The sequence below is a fragment of the Furipterus horrens genome, unplaced genomic scaffold (assembly GCF_987537825.1).
Source record: "Furipterus horrens unplaced genomic scaffold, mFurHor1.1.pri manual_scaffold_7, whole genome shotgun sequence".
Taxonomy (NCBI): Eukaryota; Metazoa; Chordata; class Mammalia; order Chiroptera; family Furipteridae; genus Furipterus; species Furipterus horrens.
The window spans coordinates 21701757-21721309 of record NW_028327177.1 but is presented as its reverse complement, the minus strand read 5'-3'; the positions used below and the strand labels follow the sequence as shown (position 1 = coordinate 21721309).

The 19553-nt window shown below is 36.4% G+C and overlaps 1 protein-coding gene and 1 pseudogene across 3 annotated transcripts in view; both read right to left on the bottom strand.

The window, feature by feature from the left end:
• The window catches only part of ANGPT1 (angiopoietin 1), a 267144-nt gene that overhangs the window by 171678 nt on the left and 75913 nt on the right, over positions 1-19553 (bottom strand). The window lies entirely within an intron of this gene.
• Positions 13616-14254, bottom strand: LOC150004104 (large ribosomal subunit protein eL19 pseudogene; annotated as a pseudogene).

The following is a 19553-nucleotide window of genomic DNA, read 5'->3' as shown; positions in this document are numbered from 1 at the left end:
GTTTATGTTTACCAGGCTCTTCATTTTGTGCCCCTGAAAAAGTGTACCATTTTAAATACAGGTGTTCCATTGACTCACAGCAATAAAACAGTAAAGTCCTTTCAAGATCCTTTGCAGGCAAGGAGGGTAGGGCTGACTTGAGAGTTTGTCACAGGTTAGTGGCTGAGGCAGGCTCCAGCCTCACAGAGTCTCCCTCTCAGGATGCTCAGGAGTTCCAGTTCCAAACTCTTTCCACCCCACCCTCACAAAAATGAGGCCCTGATTACGCAGCAAAAGGACATGACTTAAAAGCGTGGACATGGTGGTCAGACACATGATCTCACTGATAATTTAAGAAGTCAAATGCCATTCGTGTAGGGTAGAAAGGGCTTAGAAAATGTTAGGGTAGCTGAGATGCTGCCACACCAAGACTGGCCCTCAGCAAAGAAGAGTCCAGCACGAGAAGTAAGAATTAAGAGAAGGAGGTCTTCTCTCTCTTTCCATACTACAACTTTGCCAGAAAGAGAGTAGAGCCACCTGAGCATCATTAGAAAGAGGATGGGAGCTTTATCGAAAATGTGTAAACACTTACTAACTGCATACCAACTACTGTTCATCTACTACTTTTTAAAAAATAATTTGTTTGTTTGTTTATTTATTTATTTTATTTTTAGATAGAGGGGAAAAGAGAAAGAGAGGGAGAGAAACATCACTGTGTGGTTGCCTCTCATTCATGCCCTCAACCTGGGACCTGACATGCAACCTAGTCATGTGCCCTGACTGGGAATCGAACCAGCGACACTTGGATCGCAGGCCGACGTTCAATCCACAGCAGCTAGGGCTCATCTACTACTTTTATAGTTCATCTATACTTGGTTCCAAGCTCTTTTGTGACATGGGACATTGATATTAAAATTCCCATTTATGGGATGTCAGATCAGGAAAGAGCAGAGTTACTTCCTTTCTAATTACTTATGCAAATTCATTTTAAAGTATACTTCATAACATAGGGGAACAATTGAAAAATAATTCCTGTTGAGTTCAATTTTTCAGCGGTTTTAGGCTTAAATAGGCATGCTGATTTCAAAACTGCAGTTAGTTTTCCTTTAACACATCAAAATTTTCTCTACAGCTTATCTTAATGCGACCACTCTAGGCTGGATCGAGAGAAGCACTAGTGCTTTCCTATTGGCTGAGAGCAAACCTCCCTCGAATGGGGAGGGGTGGGAGATGTCCTTGGAGACCAGCGACAGGTTCATACTTATCTAGGCTATTCAGTTACACAGGAAACAATGTGGTGAGAGGTTGTGTGCCACTCTATATAGTGAATCATATTCCGAAGTGTAGTCCGAGTTCTTGTCTGTATACAAGGAGTTAGCAGAATTTATTTTTTATTTACACACGTACTTATTTCCTTTCCTTCAGATCATGTCTGCCTCTGCTATTTCTCATCATAAGTGCCTGAACAACCCTGATTCATTTTGTTATATCTGTGGCAGTTTCACCATTCCCAGTCAAAGGGCAAACAACAGTGCATTTGTCAGGCAAGCCTATTTTGCATATTTTAAAGTAAAACTTGGTGATCAAGATAAGTCTTGGGCCCCTCATACAGTGTGCAAGCAGTGTGTCAAGAGTTTATGGATGTGGACAAAGGGAACACATGATAAATTGCCATTTGGTATACCTATGGTTTTGCAAGAGCCCAGGGATCATTCAAGTGACTGTTCCTTTTGTATAGTGAAAACATCAGGATATAACAAGAAAAATAAATGTAAAATAGAGTATCCTAGTCTACCATCAGCTATATGCCCAGTGCCTCATTCAACTGAAATCCCAGTGCCAGTTTTCATTGAACTACACTCTTTCTAAAAACGAGTATGGTGAAGAACTAAGTGACAGCAATGATGAAGTTTTTGAAATTGAAGATGATTCATTTCATAAGGGATTTGATCAGCATGAGTTGAATGATTTGGCACGAGATTTGGGACTTTCCAAAAAGGCTTCAGAACCCCTAGCATCAAGACTGCATGAGAAAAACTTGCTTGAAAAAGGAGCGAAGGCATCCTACTTTCAATCAAGAGGAAGTGCATTTCTGCAGTACTTTCGAAGTGACGGTGGCTTTGTGTATTGCCATAACATGCATAGTTTAAAGGAGGAATTGGGAATTCCAATCTATAATGCAACTGAATGGCAACTGTTCATCAATAGCTCAAAGTGGAGCTTGAAGTGTGTCCTCCTCCACAATGGTAATTTATTTGGTGCAGTCCCAGCTGGCCAATCAGTTTGTTTTCGTGAAGAATATGAAGACATAAAGGGAGTCATTGATCTGTTGCAATATCACAAGCACAATTGGATCATCTGTGCTGACCTTAAAATGGTCTGCTTCCTTCTTGGTCAGCAATGCAGATACACCAAGTATCCCTGTGTTCTGTGTATGTGGGACAGCAGAGCTCACGAGAAGCATTGGGTGGAGTCGAATTGGCCTCCAAGGTCTGACCCCAAACCTGGTGATCCAAACATGCTACATGAGCCACTTGTTGACAGAAAGAACACTATATTCCCACCTCTGCACATAAAACTGGGTCTCATGAAGCAGTTTGTTAAAGCTTTGCCAACTAAAGGAGACTGTTTCAAGTATCTCATTTTGGCATTTCCTAGCCTGTCGTTTGAAAAGATAAAATACCTTAATATGTATGTTTCGTAGCAGAACTTTACTACTTGTACACAATTGACTTGCAGTAACAATATATAGCCTTTATATGAATAAAATAACTCTAAACAAACAGTAGATTCAGATAATTTTTTTTTTACTTTCCTTTGTATGTACATTTTGTATGATTCTGGGGACAAAGGGAGGGTATCCTATACCTTAAAAAGTTGACGTGATAGAGAAAAACTGGGGTCATTTTTGGATTCAGATGCCAAAAGTTACTCAAAAGCAAATGTCAGATCTAACTCAGTGAACATTGTGTTCCCCAGTGTTAATTCTCATCCCTAAAAGCATGTTGTTGAGTGTTATTGAATACATCCTGATCTCTCAGTCAAATTGATTGATTCAGTAGTACCTTTTTTGGTAATGCTCCCTTAGAGCAAGATGTTTTGTCCGATTTATTCCCTGGTACATTCCAAATACTGAGAACAGTGCCAGGCACATAGTAGCTCCTCAATAAACAATTGATGAATAAATGAAGGGAATACATTTTTTTTTTTACAGCAGTAGACATCAAACATTACATTTGTCTGGAAAATAGTAATTGTCAACTAGAAAATACAGGAAGACAAATTGAAGCTTTCTAAACATGGGTCCTGTCACTTAAAATTTAAAAAAACACAAACAAAAACTTGAGAGTATGTAGATTTACACTAGATCCTGCTAGGAAATGACTGATCTTTTTAAAAAGTACATGAATGAACACACACTACCACCACCAAAACATCAATTATTGATTTAATATAAAATGCTAGTTTCTAACATTTATGTGTGTTGTATAAGTTACTTTTTGAAATGTATTTCTGATGCTTCTGCAAACTGTTTTGTAGCTTGCTGACTGGCAGTCTTTTGAGTCCATAAACTTTGCTTTTTGGGGACCACAATTTAGATATTATATCCACAACAGTCTTTACTTTAAGCCCTTGCGCTGCAACTTTTCTACTGTTACATGGTTCATTCTGGGTAATCTATTAATATTAACTGATCATCTGTCACTAGAGCAAATGTAGAATATGCATTTCTTTTCCTTTTCTTGTCATTAATTATATTTTAAAAGTTTAATATCCAGATACAACTTTTCTTTTCTTTTTTTTCCTTTTTTCTAAATAAAACTACTCTCAAAACCAATAAAATGCAAGAGTTATCAAAGAATCATTGTAATAATCTTGGGTGTTTCTACAGGTTGGAACAGTGATTTCATTTTGGTAGCCTTATATACTGTCAAGTAGATTAGAGAGATGATATAATGTGCTAAAGATCTGAAGTGACCTGCTTTTAAACCCTCAAAAGGATAATACATAACTGAGGGCAATGAGTGGGTTTGATGGATAGTTATTAGCCAAAGGGTAAGATAGTTGGATGTCACATAAAACTTCCATTAAGTTCTACAGTCCTTTGATGTAGGATTATTCTATTTGCACTTAATAATATGGTAAAATTTATCATAGGAAACAAGGGTTGTGTGTTCACTGTAACACACATACACGTTTGTATGTATAAAAATGCCATATATTTTATGTTCTCATTGTTAATTTTATGAAATCTATTTCTCTGAAAAATTACTGTAGATTTTTAAAAAGCAACCTACAGTTGATGCTTAAAACTATAATATCTAGGAAATGTGATCTTTGTTTCAGTTAATGCTTATGTTGGATAAAACAACATTCTATCAATGGTCTTCATCCACCTCTGAGATTTTAAAATAATAATGGAGAGAGTCAATCAGACATTGGGTGATTATCTATCTGGAATATTATGGAGCAAATTGCTTTATTGACTGAAAGACCATAAACTATAAAAATTCTTCTCTTTTGAACATGCAATCCTTCCTCACTACTTTGATTTTCAAAGAGCAAGTTGGCATTTGGGAGGAACAAAAACAGTTTTTGTAATTCAATGTGCCCATCCTAAAGCTGTTTCATATTTGACCATGTTCTGTGTTAAAAATCTACACTGACTCTTAACTATAAAATGATAATCCAGCTCAATTTATGGTATCAGAATAAAAAACAAATAAGATAGGCAAAAGCAAACAGAATGCATTGCAGAAACATTTAGTCCAGGTAGTAACCTTGGACTTACTCTTTTCTTTACTTATTTAATAAATATTTATTAAGCAATTTAAAAATATAAATTACTAGGATAGGGTGTGAGGCTACACAGAGGAACAAAGAACCCTCAGGCAGTTCTAATAGTTTAATGGGCACCTACTTATCTAATCCTCACACACACACACACACAAACCAAATAATATAGGAACTTTTTTTTTATCCCTATATTACATGAGCAAACTAACAAAGAGATAAGTAACAGGCCTAAAATCAGCCAAGTACAATAGTAAGTAATGTGGGCAGGAACTCATCTATCTCCTTAATCTCCTAAATTAAACTACTGCCATAATTAGAAACTATAAGAACAGGGAATAGAATACTAAAAATTGGCTTACATGCCCTTAAAATATTTTAAATTTATCTTTAAAGCGAGCCTAACTTTTGATCCAGGAATTCCACTACTAAGAATATCTCAGGAATATACTTGAACAGAATTACAAAATTATATATTTAACAACGAACACTTCAGTTTTGTTTGAGATACTAAAAAACTAGCAATAACCCTATTTCAGTTGGCTTATATTGGCTGCAACAAAATATTTGATTAAGATAGATTAAAATAGTACTTATTAGCCTGTAAGAATTCCTGAAAAGAACATTAGTTCAGTAGCTCAGGAATGTCATCAAAGATTCAGAATCTCAGTCTTCACACCCTAATATTACACTTGGCATAGTTTTGTTCTTAGGCTTCTTTCTCAGAATCACAAAAAAAATCACCTCACACAATAACATCTAAAGTCAAGGAGAGGGCAGTTTCTCCAAATCCTTCTACTTTTTATCTAGGAGGAAAATCTACTCCAGACTTTCCTTGATCCCACTGACCAGGTTTAGGACCTCATGCCCTATGCCTTAGCTGCAAGGGAGGCTGAGAAAGTGATTAACTGGCATTTCACACTCCATTATGGCAAGTAGGATTTCCCAGCTGGAAGATGAAGAAGCTGTTGTGATGACAATGATTTGGGCCTGTCAGAAACATCAATGTCTAAAAGTAGATTACCTATGTAATATCAGCTTGTGCATGCTGTTGTTCTAAAAGAGAATATGGTAAGGAGTAGGTTACATGAGGAGAATAAACAAGGTATGAGAAATTTGAAGTCGGTCGGTCGGCAGCCGTCCGTCTCGAGAGACGATGGTGTAGCTTCTTAAGAGTCTACCTGCACCGCCGAGAATGGCTGTGCAGTCCGACTCGGGAGTGACACGGTATCTGTCTCCTCCCGTGTTGAATCGACATCTTGCGATGAAGCTACAGAGCCTGGGCAGGGTGATATGGAGGGTCTGCTGTTGCCCATGCAGCAGACGCCCCCTCTCTTCGCAGCTGAAGGGTCCAAGGGAAAGACGGAGTCAATACAGCTTGGTTTCAGGTGAGCCGCAGGAGTTGCCGGTGTTGACTACAACGTCAAACCGCCTTAGGGACTCCGGCTCCGGATTTTCTGTCAGGGTTTACTCCCTTAGCCTTTCCCCTGAAGAGGTATGCCGCAAGGCAGCGGAGGTTTTTTGGAGTCAGAGTTTTCCTTCTCTGATGGAAATTTGAAGTACACAAAGCATATATACAAAAATGCTAACAATGGTTATCTCTGTGATAAGATTAGAGGGATATTTTTATATCTTCATATTTTTTGTATTGTCTAACATGTCAAAATTAACACAAATTACCTTTTAATAAAAAATAAATTTTTCAGCTTTGAAAAACAATATAATTCAAAGAGAAAAATTATTTCCTATCAAAATATTAATGTTCTTTGGCTGAGCTTGGAAGCAGAGAGTTGAGCCATCAAAAAAATGAACAGGACATTTTAATCAAAATTTGTTTTGCATTACTGTCATGAAGAAATGAAAGAAAGACAAAAGAGAAATCAAGCAAAAATGGTCACTGGAGGATTTTAAAACTGGGAAAATGAAAATGTTTTGTTAAGAGATGAAGATACAACCAAAAGCCTTAAAGAACAGGCTGTTGCAACCTAATAAATTGGTGGCATGGCTCTATGGATTTCTCTTCTTGTTAGAATCCTTTTCACTCTTGCCAAGATCAACTTTATGCTAGCCACAAAAATTAAAATAGTTTAAGGGAAGAAGGAAAATGCTTTTATTTGGGGGAAAGTAATTCACAGTTTTAACAGCATGATGATATCTGCCAATATATTAGTGTTTATTTAGAATGAATGGCTAACACTTTTCTTGGTTCATTTAACATTTTAAATCATTTTAATTATATAAATTAAACATGAATACTTCTCATTGCAAATGCCATCAAAGAATTAAAATAAAAAATAAAATTTGTTTCACTGCTTCAAACAATCCTTAGATCATTTCCCTCCAAAGAGATAACCACTGTTAAATGTAGGATTTATATTTTCAAAAGTTTTCTATAAATTCACATTTTTTAAAACCTCAGTTAAATCATACTATTCACATTGCTGTGCCATGTGCTTTTTAAGACATAATAATATGTCCTGTATATCTATATATCTATGTCATTACATACAGATCTCAAAAATTTTCAGCAGCTACCAAATCTATTTAAACACTTTTCTTTTGATGAATATTTAGATTGTCCCTAATAATTTGCTTATATTAAAAAGTACTTCAATGATCATTTCATATATCCAATTTTGTTCACATGGGTGGATATTTTAGCAGTACCAATTCCTAGAAGTGAAATTGCTAACTCTGAACATATGTAAATTTTAAATTTTGATAGATTGTGACACACCACCCTCCGAAAAATCTGTAGTAATTTCACATTCCAGCCAGTTGCCTTCGCAAATAAACCACTGTTCTTCCCATCTTCAGTGCCACTGAACATCAACAGATGTAGAGGAAATCACTTGACTTGTTTTATTTTTTTATTTTTACTTTTATTTCCTTTTCCATCGCCCACCCCTCACACTCCACTCTGGCAACCATGGCACTGTTTGTTGTCTGTGTCCATGAGTTTCAGTTTTATTGCCCACATGTGAGTGAAATCATGTGGTTCTTAGCTTTTTTTGAGTGATTTATTTCATTTAACATGATATTCTCACACGGTACTTGTTTTAATTCACATTTCTGTAAGTAATAGTGAGGTTGAACTTCATTCATGTATCTACTCAAATAAACATTTACACTAACAGCAGTATTTTGGACTTATATTGGGCTCTTATTTCCAGAGGACACCATTATTATTTCATCTTTATTATTTTAGCCATATTCATCTTCATTTTATAAAAAATACTTTATATATTTCAATTATAAAAGACATACATACATATATTAATGTAGTAAATTTTTATGTGCAGAAAAATTAAAGAATAAAGCAAACTTTACCTATAATTCTATCATGTTCAGATAATTGATAATTATTTTCATATTCTATTAGATAATATATACATATATAATATATAATATAACTGTATTATACATATACCTACATAAAAGCCACTTATTTTAAGAATTGAGATCACACTGTATATATTCATTTCATATCCTTTATTCCATAACAGGATATTGTAAATGCTATATTGTTTTTAAATTAATTGGCTTGAAAGTATGGCTGTCATATGGCTAAATAATAAATTTGTTAGCTAGGCTTTTATGTTGTGCTGAATTTATAAATTATTTAATATTTTTAAAGTCAAAATAAGATTTGCTAAATATCCTTATAGGTAAAATTTTTTATTCCTCATATTTGCTCCATATAAATTTCTGTAAGTAAAATTATTGGCTCAAGGTATATAAACACTGCTAAGTGTTGGGATTTCTACCTATATTTTAACTATATGTACGTGTACATATGGTTAATAATGTATACTCCCACAAGTGATATTTCAAAGTGCTCCTATTTCTATATCCTTAAACAATAGATATGAGGCATAGTTTTAATCCTTTATACACTAACAGATTAAAGTATTATCATATTGTTTGTCATTCCTATAATTACAATCAGTATTGAACATTTTATCATATGGGCTTGAGTTTAAGGATTTCTGTTTATTCTTTATTGAATTCACTAGACATATTCTCTGTTCATTTTACAATTTTGTTGTCTACATTTTCATATTGATTCATAAAATCTCTTTATATAGTAAACACATTAATCTATGTCTGTTTTTTAAATTTTTTAATATTTACTTCTTTAATAAACCTGTCACACATGTAATGTACAAACTTAAGCAAAATTATATGACAGTATAAATACAAAACAAATATTAAAAAATAAACTGGTCTAGGTTTGGAAACCTTGGAATACATGTGGGCAGTGTACATGCTTCAAATATGCATCCCATTGTGACATTTTCAAATTATTAGAAATGACCTCCAACAGCCACAATTAAATGAAATTTCTTTTGAGTGTCCCAGAATCAAACTACATGTGCATTAATAAGCTCTTTAAGAAAGTTTTCAGTATATAAATGAAATTTAAAAGTGCAATATATATGCTTTCAAGACTAATGTTTAAGTTTTGGAGTAAGATAAAGGCAATTCAAATCCTGGTGCTTTGTGAACTTCAACAAGACACTTAACTTCTCTATGCTTCCTTGTCCTTATTTAAAATAGTACAGATGAGTAATAACATTACCTATCTTATAGGGTTGTAAAAATAAATTATGTATTTTATGTAAAACACTTAGCATTGTACTAAGTTGAAACAAAATTGTTACTTCTTAGATTATAATAATTACTATTTTAGAATTATTTTTATTGCTTACAAAAAATCCCAACTACCATACAAGTCTGTATCTGCAGCAAACAAAAAGCAGTTTTACTTAAAGTCTATCTCCTTTGGGAAACTCCTTTAAGTCAGTTTATGTCTGATGAAAGCCGGCAGTGAATTGGATCTTACAGAGAGAGTGAGCATCTTTGAAGTACTGGTGACTCAGATTGATGTGTTCCTTCCTCTTTGGTGCTCATTCTTAGCCCTTGGACAATTGAAACAGAAAAGACATGGCCGGAGGGCATTCTTTTCACAATGGTGCTTCCACAGATTTGACCCAGGCTACGCATAGTGCTCCCAGTAGGCGGATTTTATTTAAATAAATGAGATTGTGTCATGTTTAATTCATGACACAAGAATTTAAAAGCATATGATAGAGAGGGTAGATCAAAACATAACTCAATGGGGATCATATTTTTATAAACTGCAGGCTGTCTCTTATAAAGTAAGTGGATATATAAAATACCAAACTGCATAATTCAAGAAGTATCCTCATATTTAGACCTGTATGTAAATACCAAAGACTGATGAACTGCTTTTGAATTTCTACCACTACCTTCATGACTTTCACTTCTGCTGCTCACTGACGAGGCTTCAGGCACAATTTAAAAGCCTATTTTCAGAGGAAAGAGGATGGAAACATTGTGCTTGAACATCCTGAGAATCTGGCAGCCTACCTGGACCTCATTCAAGTGCTCTGCTGCCTTGCATGGAAAAAGGTGGTTAGCTCTAAGAGAGGAAAGAAAACATAAGATGAAAGTTTTTCTTAAAAAAACCACACACACACACACACACACACACACACACACACACACACACACACACAGACACACATCTGAGAAAGCTCAAATGAGTGAATAAGAGAAAACAGTCAACATTCAGCCGCTTCAGGTTGATCACTTGGGTTGTTTTTCTTTCGTCTCCCTCCTACTGCCTGCCTTTTCGGTACTTCACTGCTCCTTGGCACCCCTGGGCCGGGGGTAGGGGGGGGGTAGGGGGGTGGGGGGGGTTGTAGGGTCAGATAGGGGAAGGGAGAAGATCATCAGTCAATTCTGAATCATGCTAGTCATTCTAGAGAAAGGTTGGGTTGAAAGAGAAGAAGACAATGAGGATTAGGGATTATCTGTGACTTTCAAAGACCATTGTTTCTCCATTATTATGAAAACTCAGCAGAGGGTTTCAAACTCGCTCTTATTTATTATGCACATGGAGACAGTGAATTCAGTAAGCATTCTCATGTAGTCCAGAACTCACAGCTCTGAAAGTAAGAGAAATGTACAGAAATACCATTCTCTTTTTAAAAAAATGACTTGGGTCAGACACAATTAGAGAAAGCCAAAGTCCAGCTGTTTTCAGGATTTATCCAATATTAGTAACATTGTGGTTTTGCAATAACAATATGAAACATGCTTTCAGGGGTGTTTTTCCATTTAATTCACTAACTCTTAAATGTTTCTATTTTATCCATATGTTTCTAGTTTGTGTACATTGAATATTTTTAAAATGTCATTTTGCAAGAGCTATTTGATGTTCAAATAAGTTTTTTTGGTTATTGTTAGAAAGCAGAAATCATGATTTGTAGACAGAAATTTTACAAGTTTGAAAAGATTGCTTTTGAGATTTTCCTTCATTTCCCCTGATGTCTTTCAGAGAGAAAAATTCACTCCTCTGTCTGACGCTAAAGACAATCTCCATGCTGGAAATAGGAAAACAGAGCAGGAGATAGGGTAGGAGGAGAACGTTCTGCTGTCTTTATGAACTGCTACTGTTCAAAATCAACCCATCTAACCCCTTGAAAGTACAGCTTCAGCAATGAAAGATGGTTAAATAGTGATAATGGATTGCAAATAAAGGGACTCTTATCTTTGGAATTTTGAAGTAGACACCAGGAAGCAGTGCAAATTTAGTTTAAGGCTTACCCCAAAGCTGAACTTTCATCTTTTGTATGTCAGTCTGTGCTTGGATGCTTCAGGAATACATAATGTAACTTTAGAAGGCTGACTAATCACATATATAAACAAAACTTAGAACACTTTATATAAAATCAAGTAATTTGAGGTAAGATTATTTTTCATTCTCCCAGAAGCACAGTGTCAGACGAATGAAGAAAAGATGTGAGAATAGCACATAAATGTGTCAGGGAGAGCAGAATAATAAATCTTACTCAGTCATTCATTCATCCACTCACCATTCATTCATTTATTCACTCATTTAGTTATTACTCTACTATTGATAGTTGCTCCACAAATTTAGAAAGATAAAGTAAGTATGATCATAGATAAAGCTAATTTTTATTAAGATTCATGTAACTCCTCTCTTTGATTAATCCAAAGGCAGTTGATAAACAGAAAATCAACTGGCTTCAGAAGTGGCAAAAAAGATTCTAACCAGGAGCAAATGAATTTTTTCTTTAAAATAACTGCAGTTTTTCCTCTTAATTATTACTAAACCAGGAGCCCCAAAGCAATTCTTTCATCTCTGATTGATATAATGGTCTTAACTTTCCATTAAAAAAAAGAAAGAAAGAAAAAGAAGCACACTCTCATAAAGTTTTCAACATTTTTCAGTTACATTTTGCTCCTGCAGCCTGTCTATTCTGCTGGGATCCCTGAGATGCATCATCCCATCAGGTTCTCCAATGAAACCCTGGCTGATTGGTTCTGGAAACCCTCCTCTGGGCTCCTCAGTGTCCTGGCCAGGCCTCTAGCTCAGAGGCTGTCTTGGTCTGTTCAGGCCCTCTCTGTCCTAGTCTCCACTCAGCCCATGGCTGCATGGGCATCAATCAGGAACTCAGTTTTCCTTTCCTTGAGCTGGTTTCCCTCCACGGAGAGTTCCTGATTCTCTTTGTGCTCTACTTTTACTCTTCCGTGGGTGAATTCTCTACGCACATACCCAGGGCCAATAAGATTGTAATGTTTCATCCTGCCAATATCTTTGCATTTCAGCTGGGCTCATTTGTTGTATCAGAAATGCCTTCTTTGAAAGAACTTTTTAATGTCCCTTTCACTTAGGACCCTGTTTACTTCCTTCTAAACTTTCAGAACCCCCCACTTATAACTGCTATATTTATTTTATCTTCTTTTCTCTAACTACATTTGGAGCCTCATGAAAAAGGGAAAAGTATTGATTGTGTTTACTTTTGAATCCTCTGCATTTTGCATGGTACCTGGCATGCAATAACTACTAAATACATGTGTGCTAAGTAAATTCATCCATCCATTCATCCATCCATCCATCCATCCATCCATCCAAGATTTATTAAGCCAGATGTTGTGCTAGGTAATCGGTAAGTTTTGACAGACCCAGGGGAAAATAATTAGGGCCAAGTGGGCCTCTTGATGCCCTTCAAATCACACTCTGCTGGCAGCTGCTTACACCACTTGTGCAGTCCAGCCCTGGACAAAGGTTAGAGGGTGAAGCACAAGCAAGGACAGATCTCACAAATCATGGCTCTTGACACTTGGAACAACTTTGAAAGCATTTAAAACTGTTACCTTCAACTTCAAGGCTCTAGTACTCACCCTGCTAAGAAGGCTTTTGACACTCTAACCCCGTAACTTCCTCCCCCACCACTGACTCACAGAAATTGGCAGATCTCAGGATTGATGGTCCAGGAACTGGGGAGAAAGTCCCTAGGTCAGGGTCCTAAGGCTCTGGAATTCCTTTCCTCTCAAGCTCTGCTTTCTTCTTCATAGGGCAATGTGCCAAAAGAGCCCCTTTCATTCCTAGTCCGAAAGGGACATATGAATATCAAAAACTTCATTTCTGACCCTCTATATGTTTCATTCTGCAATTGGGCCTGAGTTGTTTGGATAGCTGAAAAGGTTCTGTGTTTAAATGGTGGGTACTTATTTGAACCTCAGGACCATCTAGAGAAAGCAGATTAACTAAAATTTTCCCATGCTATGTTTATTATACACAACAGGAACTTTCAGAGTACACCTAAAGTACAGCCATATCAAGTGACTTCACACCATGAACAAACAGAAAATGAGGTAGTTTCCCCTGCTATTAAAAATGTATAGTCAGCATAAACTAAATTTAACCACTACATATTTTTTTTTTGTAGGTAGATGAGGCTACTTTATTTAACGACTGATCCATGTAATTGCCAAGGCCACTATGTACAGGTAAGAGAGGTGGAGCTTTATTTCTTGGTCTCTTCCTCCTTGGAGAGTGTTTTGATGATCTCCTCCTTCTTGGCCTGGAGCCGCTCTTCACGGCGCTTGCGAGCTTCCTTGGTCTTAGACCTGCGGGCCTCAGCCTGGTCAGCCAGAAGCTTCTTGCGAGCCTTGTCCGCCTTCAGCTTGTGGATGTGTTCCATGAGAATCTGCTTGTTTTTGAACACGTTACCCTTCACTTTTAGGTACAGGCTGTGGTACATGTGGCAGTCAATCTTCTTAGATTCACGGTATCTTCTGAGTAGCCGGCGAAGAATTCTCATCCTCCTCATCCAGGTGACTTTCTCAGGCATTCGCGCATTGGCAGTACCCTTTCGCTTACCTATGCCCATATGCCTGCCCTTCCTGCGGGCCAAGGTGTTTTTCCGGCATCGAGCCCGGGAATGGACAGTCACAGGCTTCCGGATGATCAGCCCATCTTTGATCAGCTTCCGAATCTGTTGACGGGAGTTGGCATTGACGATTTCATTGGTCTCATTGGGGTCCAACAAGACCTTCTTTTTGCCACAGCGGAGGACACTGGAGGCAAGCCTCTTCTGAAGCCTGAGCATACTCATGGCTGCTACCCCAGTGGCGAAAGGAAAGGCCTAACCACTACATATTAATCAAAGCGATATCTAAGTTGCTTCTTTAACAAAACTTTAGTAATTTTTGGATATATTTCTCAAAAACTTGTCTAGTTATCACTTATCTCTTATAAAGCATTATTAAGATTTCAGCTTTATAAAATGTTATATAGTTGCTTGTGGTGATTAATTCTCATTTTAGTTTTTTGTAGGCCTCTACAACCATTCTCATTTTAGAGATATAATGAAAACAAAACTTTAAATGGATTTGAATAAAATTAAAGAATATAAAATTGTTAAAGGGTTAAGAACTCAAAATCCTGAAGTCTTGATTCTGCTATTCTGCAAATACTTAAAAATATATTTTAATACTAGATCTAATAAGTATAAAAAAAAAAAACTCACATCATTCCACTTGTTTGTTTTTGTCCAAGGAGAGGATAGCTAGATGTGCTTGTGGTGAAAAGAACGGTGGCTCATCTATAGGTTTCAATCTCCTAAAACAATAGCTTACAGAATAAATTTTGGTTCTTATGTTGTCTCCAACTTGTATCAAATGCTGTTGTATAATTTTCAAAAACCAACTAAATGTAAGGAATATTAATATTTAAAAAAAGCATTGTTTGGTGAAATTTATTCTTAATCTCACAAATAAGTGTTTAGTCCTTATTGTGATCTATCATTAAGTAAAATCTATGTTATTCAATAAAACTGATAAAGAATACTTTAAAATATATGTATTACATATATTCAGTGCAAAATATATAACTCAAACTAAAATAAAAGGCTATGTAGAAAACTTGAATCCATATATGCAGGTGAAAACAATTCTATAGTTATTAAGATTGGATTAATCTTTTGGTTGAAAACCAAAGCAACTGGATTCGTACTGTTTAATATATATATATATATATATATGTATATAGGTCCCTGGCTGGTTTGGCTCAGTGGATTGAGCGTCGGCCTGCGAGCTAAGTGTCGCTGGTTCGATCTTCCAGTCAGGGCACATCAGAGAAGGAAAACTCTGACTCCAAAAAATCTCCACTGCCTTGCGGCATACCTCTTCAGGGGAAAGGCTAAGGGAGTAAAGCCCGACAGAAAATCCGGAGCCGGAGTCCCTAAGGCGGTTTGACGTTGTAGTCAACACCGGCAACTCCTGCGGCGCACCTGAAACCAAGCTGTATTGACTCCGTCTTTCCCTTGGACCCTTCAGCTGCGAAGAGAGGGGGGGGTCTGCTGCATGGGCAACAGCAGACCCTCCATATCACCCTGCCCAGGCTCTGTAGCTTCAGCTTCACTGGAGAGGACACTCCAGCGTCATCGCAAGATGTCGATTCAACACGGGAGGAGACAGATACCGTGTCACTCCCGAGTCGGACTGCACAGCCATTCTCGGCGGTGCAGATAGACTCTTAAGAAGCTACACCATCGTCTCTCGAGACGGACGGCTGCTGACGACGATATATGTATATATATATTTGTGTGTGTGTGTGCGTGTGTATTCACATTTATATAGGTTAGAATGCTTTTAATGGCTATTTAAAAATAATCCAGCTCAACTGGCATAAGCAATTGGGAAATGCATTGGATTAGATAACTAAAGTCCAAAGCCAAGGCCAGATTCAAGATTAGTTGCTAAAACTACCTGGAGATGTAATCAAGAGCCCATAATCTTTCTTATTATTCTTTCTAACATCTACAGTATTGAGGTTCAGCCTAAAGCTAGTCTTCCTGTGGTTGTCTCATGGTAGGAGCCATCAGAGAGAGCTACATGCTTCCTTGTTTATATTAGGTTAGGATTTCTCCACCTTTTTATATCATTGATACTAATGACATTTTGGGATAAGTAATTCTTTAAAATACTATGCATCATCATTGGCCCTTATCCACTAAATGCAAGTAGTATCCTAAGTTTTGACAATCAAAAATATTCCAGATATTGCTAAATGTCCCCTATGAGGCAAAATCAAACACAGTTAAGAACAACTGAAGAAAGGCCCTCAGGCAAATAAGTGGAAATTTTCTAAGAAGCCTTTATAAAACATCTCAGATTAAATTGACCTAAATTGGTTAGCCATACCTAAAGTAATCATGACCAACAAGATTACTTTTATTAGAATGAAGTGAGTTAAATTCCCAGCAATAGAAAAGGAGTCAGCATCCCTTGAATCTTAGGGGGTATGGGGTGTGGTGGACTCCTGAACAAAATCAGAGTTCTGTTAGGAAGAAACAAAAGAAACAAAGAAACAAAGGGGTAACAGATTTAGAGTAAATAACCAAAAACATTCACATAGCAGTTTCTCAGAACAAGAGCAACTCTGACATTTCTATTTAAAAGAAATTATTCAGGTAGGTTTTCATAGAAGAAATACTGAGAAATGTGATTTACTCATTAATTTAAACCTGCATTGAGTATATACCATACCCCAGGCCACTAGGCATTACAGACAAGGTGGTGAATATGATGGATACATGGAACTCATACAAGATACACTTGAAAGAGTTACAAAATGTATGGTGAACTTTCATGTTCCCTGTGCCATTCGATTACAACCTCACCTGCCTAAGAATAGAGGAAGGCCTCTCTAGGTTTTGGCTGTCTTGTTCACTCTTCAGTCCCAGCAGACAGAAAAGTGGATGACTCATAGTCGGCTCTTTTAAATATTTATTGAGTAAACAAATATATGAATTCCAAAATATGAAGCTCCTACTATGTGTCAGGCACTGTTCTGGGCAATAAGGTTAAAGCAATGAACAAATTAGAAGAAACAGACAACAAAGAAATAGATTTGGTGACAAGCCTAGCTTTTGAAATCATTAAGAACAAGTGCTTTTCTGCCTCACCCTTTCCCTTTAACATTAGTTGAAGGAGGCAAGTTTACTCAGCCCTGGATGACACGGCAGCAGGCATATGACTATTCTATTAATTCTTAGGTAATTCAGCCTATGGTAACTTCAAGTTGCAAGTATAGCCCTTTTTCCTCCATGTTTTCCTTTTTAAATTAAATTTATTGGGGTGACATTGGTTAATAAGATTATATAGATTATGAGTGTACAATTCTATGATCTATCACCTGCATATTGCATTATGCGCCCACCACTGAGAATCAAAACTTCTTCCATTGCTACACATATCTGACTCCCCTTACCCTTTACTGCCTCCCCACCCCCTTCCCTCTGGTAACCACCATACTGTTGTCTGTGTCTATGAGTTTTTGTTTGTTTTTCTTGTTTTTTATTTTGTAATTTTGTTTCTTCTAGTTTCATACCTCACATACGCATTATATGGTTAAGTTTTTCTGTCTGACTTATTTTGCTTTTAGCGTGACATAGTAGTCTCAAGATCTACCATGTTGTCATGAATGGCAGTATTTCATCTTTTCTTATGGCTGAGTAGTATTCCATTGTATCTATGTACCACATCTTCTTTATCCGATCATCTAGCAAAGGGCACTTTGGCTGTTTCCATGTTTTGACCATCATGAATAATGCTACATTAGAGGCACATATTTCTTTCTAAATGAATGTTTTCAAATTTTGGGGGTAGATACTCACAAGAGGGATTGCTGGGTCCATCTTGTTTTCTATAGTGGCTGTACCAATTTACATTCCCACCAGCAGTGTAGGAGGGTTCCGTTTTCTCCACAACATTCCCAACGCTTGTCATGAACTGTCTTGTTGATAATAGCCATTCTAATACGTGTGAGGTGGTAGCTATCTCATTGTAGTTTTGATTTGCACTAATAGCTAGTGAAATAGAGCATTTTTTTTTTTTTATATCTGCTGGCCATTTGTATGTCACCTTGGCTACCATTTGTCCACATACACAAAAAATAACTTAAAATAGGTCAAAGACCTAAATATAAAACCTGAAACAATAAAATATATAGAATGAAAATAGAAAATAGGTGCTAGTCTTATGGATTTTGGTCTTAAAGATTTTATGAATTTGATCCCAAAAGCAAGCAAAGCAAAGGTAAAAATAAATAAATGGGACTACATCGAACTAAAAGGGTTCTGCACAGCAAAAGAAACCACCAACAAAACAAAAAGGTAGCCAACGTAATGGGAAAAGATATCTGCAAACATCAGTGCCAACAAGGGGTTAATATTCAAAGTATATTTGAGAATTCTTACAACTCAAGATCAAACAAACAATCCAACCAAATATAGTCTTAATGCAGAATTGAGTGACCAGTCCAAGGTAATTATTAAAACTTTAAATTTGACTTAGTGTTAATCTTCCATTCCTCTTTTGAAACAGCTTCAGACTGGAAGGCAAAGTCCTGATTCCTCTGCTTTCCCTGTGCCCATCCTCTAATCCTTTGTAGCTATTTTGTCCCTGATTTAGATAAAAGCAAAATTTAATAAAGCACTGTAATGGGGGTTTGGGGAACATTGTTGAGACTAGGGTGAAGTGAGTGAGCTACTTGCCTCAGGCACAAAATGTCACCAAAAATCTCAGGAACCAAGATAAAAAAACATTTAATGAAATATTAAATATTAAGTTGATGTTAAAATATTAATTAATGTTAATATTAATGTGAAAATATTTTAAAACCAAGAAAAATTTTTTTAATCTATGATGAAGAAGGTATCAAATGGTTAAATGAAGACAGCATCAGTGATATTGCCTTGGTGAGCAATATTAAAGCCTCAGGCAAAAGGAAAATAATCAGTAATACTAAGATAGGTGGATGAATTTGGAGATCTTCTATAGGTAGAATGGTAAAGATTGGTGAATGACTATGTGGTAAGAGGCAGAGTCATTCTAATTATTGGGAAGGGAAATATATAGGAAGATAAGCAGGTTTGGTGCTGAAACTAAATTCAGAAAAAAATAATGGTCAAGTTGCGATTATGGCACCTAACAATCTTTCATCTGATTACAATGTCCAAAGGGCCCCTGATACATGCATGTAGGGTTTATAATAATGCTCTTAACAGCATTAATTGTTCATCAGGAGCCTTCCACAGGCTCTGAAAGGAGAAAGCACAATGGAGGCAATTTTTGGAATCTGCTAGGAACAGATCAATGGAAACCAAATACACAGCTTCTGAGAGTTAACTATGATTCTGATTAAAAAACAGATTAAAATCAAGTTAATGAGCAGACTAGTTAAAGAAATGAAGGGACTATATGGCCTTGCAATTTTTTCCCATTCACAACGTTTCATTCAATCAACTTTTTGATAAAAATCAAATAGCAGACAAGTTGAGGTCATTACCTTTGGAACAGGCTAAGAGTTCAGATATTTGTGTTGCAGATTAAGAGCAGATAAAAATCAACTGACTAGACAGTATTTTTTTTCTTTT